Genomic DNA, 10615 nt, shown 5'->3' with positions numbered 1-10615 from the left:
GGCTCCGGGTCTAGCTCAGCAACTAAGCAGGCAACCCTGAACATGTCACTTGTACCATCCGGGACTAGCCTCCCCTGCCAAGAAAGAGCTGGCCTAGACTCTCTAAGTGCCTTACTGATGACCATGTCCTTTAGTTCCTTGAACCAGGCAAGACTGCTAAAGACCTGAACCAGTGTGTCAATAGTGGTGAGGATAGGAATGGTCTTATTCCAGCAAACGCTTTACTGGAGAAGCTGCTAAATCATCTTTATCACAGGTCATCAATAAAATAAAGTCAGATTTTACCCTCTTCCTTTTATTTTTAACCCCTTGGAAGACTTTTCAGCATTTTCTTTGTACTTTTTGTAACTGAGATAGAATTACATACTATAAAATTCACACTTCAGAAAGCCACTGGGACCAGGACTCAAATCACAGTCGGCCACATGGGAATCCAGCACCTCAACCACCATGCCACCTGCTGACCCCAACATGATGTTTTTTAACATCACAAAGTTATGTAAGCATCACCACTAATTCCAGAATATTTTCATCATCCCCAAAACAAACATCTTATTCATTCATAGTCACTCTGCACTTCCTCCCTTCCGGCTCCTGGGAACCAGTGATATCTCTATGGATTTGGCTATTTGGGTCATGTCACATAAAAAGAGTCATAGGGGTGGCCTTTCATGTCTGGTTTGTTTGCTTGTTTGTTTGTTTGTTTTTACTCAGCGTCATCTTTGCTAAGATCATCCACATGGTAGCATGTGCCAGTACGGCATTCTTTTTTTATGGCTTCATTGTGTGGCTATGCTGCATTTTGTTTACCCACCCATTCATCTGTTGATGGGCATGTGTGTGGTTTTCTACTTTTCAGCAGCACATTGAATCTTATCCTCTTGTTTATCAGATGAAAGCTGTCACATGATCTTCAACTATTTGAATTTCGGAAGGAGTGGAACGCATTCCTGAACAAAAGCTATCCTGTCTTCATCTGCACTAACTATGGCAGACATTCATTCTGGCAAGTCTTTCCATAGATGCTACTGGGGCAACCAAAATATTTATAAGGAGTGTGTGACTTCAAGTGAAAGTTTGTAAGCACTAAAGCCCATTCCACAGATTAAAAAATGCCACAGGATTAGGGGATAATCTTTAGCTTTCATGTTCTGCCAATGAGAGGGAATTGAATTTGCAGGTTCCCAGGCCAGACACAGGCCAGGCCTCAGTCTATGTGTGACCTGCTTTTCATTCTGTAAGCAGCCAGCTCAGATCTAGGTGTATCAGAGTTGCAATGTTACTCTTCCTTTTTGCACAGCGTGAGCTGTTAATTTCCTCACTGGATTCGTATGAGCTAAAGAAACATGAAATATCACTGAGTTGTCATTGTTTGTGTTACAACAATACTTCAGGTGTCCTTGTCTTCCTAAATCAAACTGAATTAAAAATAAGGCCAATAAAACATTTATTCAGTTGACATGAGACCTCTGAGCTCAGGCCTTTCTAAATGAGAGGGGAAAGGAAGAAAATCAACTTGATTGGAGGTCGTCATCTTCTAGTCATTTAATGGAATTTTTAAATGACCATACAGACCAGAAAGAGAAGTTGAGAGCTTTATCACCAGGGAAAAAACATTAGCTAAGTACCTACTATGTGCCTGGAAGCCTAATGAATTCCATGGTCTCCTACGCTATATTTGAAGAGAGAAGACAAAACCATTAAAAATCATCAGACTGCACCAGGGGCTGGAGAGAGGAGGGGAAGGGAGTATTTCTTTTGGGCTGATGAAATGTTCTAGAAAAGAGAGTGGAGATGGTTGCACAACCCTGGGAATATACTAAAAATGTACACTTTAATGAGTACATATATTTATAGCGTGTGAATTATATCTCAATAAAATAAAAAAACTGAAATAGCAATGACACATCGTAGTATCTGAATTTTTTAAAGTTTCTTCCTTTCTTCCATTAGTGAGAAAGACAGAGGCAGAGAGAAGACAGAGTCAGCACCCCAACAAGGTCTTGATGCCACAATATGCTCCCCAGCCTCACCCAGCCCCAGACCTTGGGTATCTGCATGCCTGGTGCACTCAGGGAGGTCCTGAAACGTGAACCCAGAATCTTCCCACGTTGGTCTGCCTCTCAGTGTCACTTTTTACTGCTATACTACCATCAGGCCTCCATCACGGTATTGTTAAAAGAGTGACATGGGACCAGCAGATGGCATAATGACTCCGTCACTGGATTCCCACATAACTGACCATGGTTCAAGTCCCAGACCCGGTGGCTTAAACTCACACCAGGCGCATGTGCGTGCATGCCCAAGATCCCAAGAGGAGAATGGAAGAGAAAGGACTGCCGTGTGACCATCCCCCCTGGAGGGTGATTTCTCACTTTCTGTCTCTCTGTCTCTCTCTGTCTTTCTGGCAGCACACGTGCCCTATAGCAAAAATCTCTACACAAAAAAAAAGGGTGACAAACACACCTGAGGGTGGGCTGGAGGAGAGGTTTTCTTTCAAAAGAGAGTTTTGCTTCTGAGCAAAAACAATAGTCAGTTCCTCTGCACTATCATTGCTAGGCAGATTTGCTGAGGCCCTCCCCCGCCATTCCCACTGCAGGGTCCTGGCCTCCTGAAAACCCCACTTCCTGAGATCACCAGACACCCCAGCCTCAGACTTCATGGAAGTTCTCTTAAGTGCTTTGCCCCAAGGATGTATGTTTCGCGAGAGGGCTGCCTAGCTTCCAATGTGACCTGGAAATGCGCTTCTGGCTGTATTTTATGCATTTTATCAAGTGTTTTTAACTTGAGCTGGAACCATGAAGGGCACAGTCTTAGAAGGTTGAAGTTAAATAATAATTCCATGCTAGAAAACATTCAGCTGGGACAGTTGAGCAGAGAGCCTGGCTCTGGACAATATTTTGAGCCCTGGAGGTGCCACATAACCAGTGGCACAGTGACCTCTGGACGAGCTTAAGGCTGAGTAATACGGTAGGTCAGCCCAGGGTCTTTGCACATAGGTCAATGACTGGTCATGTAATCTTGGGTTCATTAACCTCTGGAAACCTTAGTTTCTTCACCTGTAAAATGGGAATGATTTTAATGAGGTTTTGAGAGAAGTAAATGAATAAATGAATATAAAGTGCCCAATTCTAATAGTGGTTGCTGTTAGAATTGTTATTACATGGTAGTCTGTGATTTTCTGACTGCCCTGAAGAAAGGAAAAAAGGCATGTGCCACATCTAACAGCCTTCAAGGATGCTGGCAACTTGTTGGCTGGGTATATTTTGATCGTCGTCCCATTTAGACATGTCACCTAAATTAGGACAGGAACAACTAAGACGCTGCGTCCGGGGACATTCTGAGAGTTAGTTGAGATTCCATGATGGAACCAGCAAACCAGGTCTTCATGTTGTCCCATTTCTCCTCATCTTATTAAGTATTTTAAGCACAAGTACCCATTCTTCACAGGTTCCAAGGGCGGCACTGGGTAGTTTGTCAGAACCATGTTGGGTGTTTGTCAAAGACGAGACATTTCCAGACCCCACCAGCGTGCCCTTGGGAGGCACTCTCCATCTCAGCAAGCTGCCCAGTGCCTCTTCTGTAAGCTGGAGTACACCACCATTGGACTCAAGAAAACAGACCTCGAAGGGACCAGCCGTTAGCATAATGGCTATGTCGCTGCACTCCCATGTAGTCGACCATGGTTTGCGTCCCGGACCCGGTGGTTTAAAACTCATGCCAGGCGCATGTGCGTGCGTGCCCAAGATCCCGAGAGGAGGATGGAGGAGAAGGGATTGCAGCGTGGCCATCCCCACTGGGGGATGATTTCTCGCTTTATGTCTCTCTGTCTCTCTCTGTCTTTCTGGCGAGCACATGCACCCTATAACAAAAAACCTCTCCAAATAAAGAAAAAAGAAAACAGACCTCTACAGTCCATGTATCAAAAACTATCAGTGCTACTCACATGGTGAGAGCTTAAGACATTTTTTTTTCTTTTTTAGAGATTTTTTTTCTCTTGGGCATGTGCTCTCACCAGAGAGACAGAGAGACAAAAAGTGGGAAATCACCCTCCCCCCCCCCCCCCGGGGGGGGGCACACCAACACACCACCTTCTCTCAGGACTTTGGGCATGTGTGCACATACACCACGCGTGATACAAAAGCCACTAGGACTCAAACCATGGTCAACCACATGGAAGCCTAGCAACTCAACCACTACACCACTTGTTGGCCTCCTCTTTCTTTCTTTCTTTTTTTTTTTTTAATTTTATTCATTCATTCATTTATTTTAATTTGACCAGAGACAGAGAGGGAAAGTGAGAAAGCAAGCCACCAGGTCTGGGACTCGAACCATGGTCAGCTATGTGGGAGTGTCCAGTGCCTTAACCACCACATCACCTCCTGGTCCTGCTGGTCTCTTTTTTCTTAATAAATAGAAGAGGGGACTAAATAAAATAAATAAAATTTAATGACTAAATAAAAATCATGAATGAGTGAATAAAGCAGCTATATGAATCCAGTTTCTTTGTTCCAGCCATATACTTATCCCAAAAGAAGAAACGATTAACCTCCCCCCACCCAGAGGTTTTTTGCCACAGGGCGCGTGTGCTCACCAGACAGAGAGAGAGACAGAAAGCGAGAAAAAAATGATAAATAAAAGTCATTCTGGTTGATGGAGCACCATCATACAGCACCATCATACATCGCTCTAGGGGCGATGACCGCACGCAATCCCTTCTCCCCCATTCTCCTCCTGGGAGCTTGGGCACGCACACACACACGCCTGGCGTGAGTTTAAGCCACCCGGTCTGGGACTTGAACCGCAGTTGACTACATGGGAGTCCAGCAACATAGCTATTATGCTAACTGCTGGTCCCTTAATCTTTTTTTTTTTTAAGTGTATTATTTTTTTTTTTCCATGAGAGACCCCCTGACAAGGTCTCATCATGCTACAATCTGCTCCCCAGCCTTCCTGCCAGCCAGGATCACAAGCAGGTCTTGTGTGTTTCACATCAGCCCAAGATCCTAATCTCCATCTTCCATGTGGTGCCAGTATCACCTGCAACACCATGGCTGGGCCACCACTAGCAAGTAGGGAACCTGTTTTTCAGTACAAAAGCAACACGAGATTGATGCATAAAACTTAGAGAACAGAAAAACACCAAGAAAAAACAAACAGAAATCACTGCTCAAAGATCACCACTATTCATACTTCGTGAGGTTCTTTCCAGCCTTCTGTGTGATGCATATAAATACATGATTGTTCAACAAAAATAACATATTAAGCATTAAATACTCTTTTTCAAGCCTGCTTTTTTTTCTTTTTACTTAGCAATGCATCACGAATATTTTCTCAGGTCAACAAATTCTTCCTTGCCATAATTTTAATCACAACAGAATATTCCATATAGTTCACCCCTGTCCTATCATTGAACAGTAATTAAAGTGAAATGTGTGGTCCAGTGACGGTAGGATAGACTAATTGACATGGCTGCTCAGCAGACTGAGGTCACATGGGAGACCTGGTTTTGAATCTTGGTCTACCCCAAAAGCTGGGTGTAGTGGTTGACTTCTAGAATCCCAGCTACTCAGAAGGCTGAGGCAAGGAATTGCAAATGAGCAAGACTCTTTCTTTTTTAAAAAAGTAAATTGTCCACAGAAGGTTCTAATTCATATGTTGACAGTAGAGATCTGTAGTTTTTTAAGTTCCACAGTTGATTGCAATCAGTAGTCAGGATTGATGGTTAGTATAAAAGACAACTTCTAGAATATTCTCAGGAAACATTTGGAGTTGAAAGACAAATAAAGAAAACATCCAGGCCTCAAGAATGTCAGCAAATCTGGATGTCATGTACCCTGCTGATTCTAGGGCGTGGAGCTATCACAAGTCACAAGGAGAGGGGACCCTGGTCCTCTTGCGATTGTCATGAGAAGCCAATTTGGTCCAGCCTTGCCGGAGTACCTGCTTCCTTTCTGATGAAGAACCACTTCGAGAACTGTATGATGGTGCTCCATCAACCAGAATGACTTTTATTTATCATTTTTTTCTCATTGTTTCAATTATTTATTTACCAAGATATAATAGAAGTTTATTTTCTCTTTGGGAATCAAGCACAGAAGAAATTCCTACAAATGTAAAGATATATTCAAGAAAGCTCACGCTTTATAAAATTATGTGCAATTTAGTTTGGCATTAGAGTAGTGCTCATACTAGTTTCTCCTGTAGGACACAGGAAAGGTGATTTTTAAAAGTGAAAATTGAGGGGCCAGCAGGTAGCGTGGTGGTTAAGGTGCTAGACTCCCCATGGCCAACTGAGTCCCAGACACAGCAGCTCAAAAATCACTCTGCGCACATGTGTGCATGCCCAGAATCTCGAGGGAAGAATAGAGGAGAAGTGCTTATAGCCTAACCATCTCCCCTGGGAGGGTAATTACTTACCTTCCCTCTCTCTGTCTCCATCTCTCTCTCTGGCGAGCGCACACATCATATGGCAAAAATCTTTTAAAAATAAATAAATAAAAATTGTTTTGAAGGGAATTGATGACAGCTCTTTGAAGGTAAGGTCTGTCTGGTTACCCTCCTCTTTATGGTCTCTTCTTTATCACTGTGCAGCGACGTTTGCTCAGCAAATTCACACCTGTGTGGATACAGGAGTAAATGAAGGGAAGAACTAGGCGATGGCCCTCTTTCCCATTGTAAGCCACACAACATAGATGGGCTGAATAACTATTTTTCTGCAGGTTTGGTCTTGGTCTTCAAAGACTACCACAGTCACAACTTGCTCATTGCTTAAATTCCAGGTAAGGTCAGTCATGGCATGGTGGTTAAGGGAGCTGGACCCCACATGGTTGAGTACAGTTTTAAATCCGGGTCCTGCTGGCTTGGAAAACACATGAGGCATGTGTGCATGACTGCCCCAAATCTCAGCAGGATGGAGAAATGGAGGATATGGGATTGTCACGTGGCCATATCCTATTAGGGAGTGCTTTCTCTCTCTCTCCCGTCCCCTCTCTCTCTCGGTCTCTGTCTTTCTCTCTGGCAAATGCACATACCCCACTAACAAAACAAAACTTGGAACAGATAGTGCAATCTAACCCTGCAATTCTATCCACACCATCCGAACGGACAGAGCTGTTACTATCTAGTTTGCCCCAGGAGGAGCTCAGCAGAAAGAAAACACAGGCATTCTTTACCACGTTCAGGGCAAGGGGCCATCTCAGGGCAAGGTCACTCTAATTCATTTGCTACAGAAACTGTAGCTGCCTTTAAACCCTGGGTAGAGAAAACTTCCTGTATCCTCCAGTCACCGTGTCTCAACACTGTTCCAAGCCTCTGGGCTCTGTGGGGTCGGCGGTGACACCACACTCACTACGCTTTTTCCATCTTCCTCATACTAAAGTGCATTACCCCCAGACAGAACCCCAACCTGATTACCAGGAATCTCGGAGCAAGCATTCCTCCTTATAGATAAAAATGGCAACATGTTTGCTCGCTGCAAGTCCTGCCAACGGCATCTTGGCAGTGCACCCGACTGTGAGCATTTCAAAACGGGACCTCGGGACCAGCAGTGGTGTGGTGGTTATGGCACTGGACTCCTACATGGTCAACTGAGATTTGAGTCCCAGACCCAGCGACTTGAAACTCACGCCGGGCGCCTGTGCATGCGTGCCCAAAATCCCAAGAGGAGAATGGAGGAGAAGGGATTGTGGCATGCCCATCCCCCTAGGGGGTGATTTCTCTCTCTCTTTCTGTATGTCTTTGGCAGTGCATGCACCACATAGAAAAAAATCTCTTTAAAAAAAAGAAAGAAAAGCAAGATAAAGGGATCTATGTACTACCCAATGTTCCGTGGGCAGCTCCCTATGTACCCGAGTGTATTCCCTGTTCTGACTTCTACTTTTGCTTTTGCTATAACTAAATAATCACGTCAAGAAAAAATTGTATAACTTCCCGTGTTTTAACCACATGACTTCCTTTTTCACACTGAACTTGCACAGCACTTCAGCTGTCTTCACATTTTTGTTTGTACCAAACATGTCTTTTTTTTAAAGTGAGTCATGTTTGATGCTTGTCGTGTACCAATACGTCTTGCTTCCTGATGGTTCTCAAACCACAAGTCTGCCTTCCTGCAGAAGTCTCACTAAGGACAGCCACCTGAGCACCTTGCACACAGCTGGAGAGGGACCGAGCTGGGATTCCAGTGCGGGTGGGGCGTGGGGCTGCAGAACCTGATGCTGCCTCTGCAGGAAGAGTGAGACAATAGGCAGACCCAGTGACGGAAGCCCCCCAGGCACCAAGGCCCAGGCCGGGCCACCACATAGAAGCAACTGCAGGCAGCGCTCCGTCACATCAGAAGTGCGCAGAGCGGGTACAGGTCACTACATTCACCTTGATTCAAATCAAAATAGCGGAAAAATATTCTGTGTATCATTTGCTCATTCCTCCTGTCATTACTGTCTTCCAGAATAGGGCACCCATTTCATGGCATAACTTTTCCCTAAACTGCCCCAAATTGAAAAGAAAAAGGACTTTGGAAAATGAAGTCATGGATCTGCCCCAACGCAGACGGGCTTCTCTGGTGCCCCAGAGGAAATGCTAAAACCTCACTGAGGTGATGGAAACCTATAGGTTATGACAGGAAGTCTGAGAGCTGCGGGGGGCTGTGAGTGTAAAGAACATTACAACAGTCTTTCTGGAGGTTTCCAAGGCTGGCTTCAGGAAAGAAGCTGTGTGGCCCAGGTCTGTGGAACTGTAGCTGTCAGCCCTGAAACACAAGGCCCCTGGACTCCAGTATCCCTCCGGATCCCTTTTGTCTGTAGACTTCACCATGCTCGGATTCTTACTAGTAAACGTGAGAATCAGCACCAAGGTTTGGACCGGGAAAACTCGAGAAAGAAATCCATCTCGATGCCACAGACATGTTTCCAACGCGAGGACGTGGCGCCCCCTCGTGTCGGCCTGATTGTTCAGCGACCCGAACGAGTTGGAAGGGGTGACCTTGAGCTCCCAGGGGCTGGCAGTTCAAGCCAGGCATGACCTGCAGGCCTCAAGGACAAAGAGAGGGAGAGCCTATGAGGGGGTGAGTGACCCGTTCCCGCAGCTTGAGGTCCTCCGTGTCGCCTTTCAGATCCGAAAGTTCTGTGCTGCAGACCTTCCTAATGCAGCTTTCTCCAAGCATCAAACACCCTACCACACCGTTTTCGTGTGTTTTCGTGCTCTTTTCCTCTGTAGAAGATGCACCACATCCTAAGGACAGTTTAAAGTGAAGTGGTCACAGGCTGGAGTCCCATCGCACATTTTTGTCAATACTCTTGTTCAAACCTTGATTAGTTCTGCAGACTAGCAGGATTGCCCTTTACAGGGCAGGACCCCAGACCTTGCTGAAAGCTGCTAAATGTCATTTTCCCATTCTTTGGGGTTAAACAGAAAGACAGGCTGCATGTAAAAGGACTGCTCTATAGCAGCGCCAGTAGCCTGTGTCTCCAAGCCTAGCAAATGATCCTGGTCTGCTATAAGAATCACACACAGTTCTCAAATTCAGAGGAGAAAAGAACAACAAGAGTAAGAAATTGGGCCAGCCAGGTAGCCTTGTGCTTAAGGGAGCCAGATCACACATGACTGATCACAGTTCAAATCTCCACCCCCAAAATCTTAAAAAATATTCCAGACATATGCCCCAAATCCTGTCAGGATGGCGGAGTGGAGAAGAGATTGTAGCCTGACCACATTCCATTGACTTGACTGCTTTCTCTCTCTCCATCGCTCTCTGACCGGTGCATGGGGCCTCCTTCAATTTAAAAAATGAGAGACAAAGAAATTGAAGGAGAATCCACTACAAGATGAATAAATGTATGAATAATGCAAATATTTCTTTGGTCCTTTTCTCGGTTAACAAAATTTATAGGGAAAACCTTATTACTACTCTTTGCCCTGAGCAGATACCATCCTCACTATGTAATCTGCAGAGCTAAAAAAAAAAACTCTTCCAGGCTAGTGGAGTCTATGGAAGCTAACCTTTGGAAGGAACCTTGGAGCTGCTCTGGCGTACTTCCTCAGTCTCTCATGCATTGTCAACTTAAAGCAGTTTCCTCTCATGTGGGAAGCTGAGTGTTAATAAAAACTAGAGTGGATATTAGGGAGCACAGGAGGGGCTAGCTGGAGGTACAGCGTAATTGCTAGACCCACATGGGAAGCTCCCAGGATCATGTCTGGAGGCCTCCCTGTGCACACCGTGTGGCACATGTGTGTCCACAATCAGGACTGGCTGAGGCTGGGCATGGATTATGGCAAGAAGGCTCTGTTGGGGGTGTATGTCACTTTCTCTCACTCATGGAAGAAATAAAATAAATATACTGTTTTTAAAAAGGAGCACAGTGGGGCCAGCAAGTGGCATGGACACTCCCACATGGCTGACCATGGTTCATGTCCCAGACCTGGTGGCTTGCTTTCTCACTCCCCCGACCATCAGTCAAATTAAAATAAATGAATGAATAAATAAAATTAAATAAAAAATTCTAAAAAAAAAAATAGGAACACAGTAGTTAACAAGTAGAAGTATCATATTAGGCCAGCAGGAGGCAAGGAAATTAAAATAGCTAGATTCTACATGGTCAACTCCATGGTTTGAGTCCTG

The sequence above is a fragment of the Tupaia chinensis genome, unplaced genomic scaffold (assembly GCF_000334495.1).
Source record: "Tupaia chinensis unplaced genomic scaffold, TupChi_1.0 Scaffold000392_1, whole genome shotgun sequence".
NCBI classification, from domain to species: domain Eukaryota; kingdom Metazoa; phylum Chordata; class Mammalia; order Scandentia; family Tupaiidae; genus Tupaia; species Tupaia belangeri.
This window is presented reverse-complemented; position numbering follows the sequence as displayed.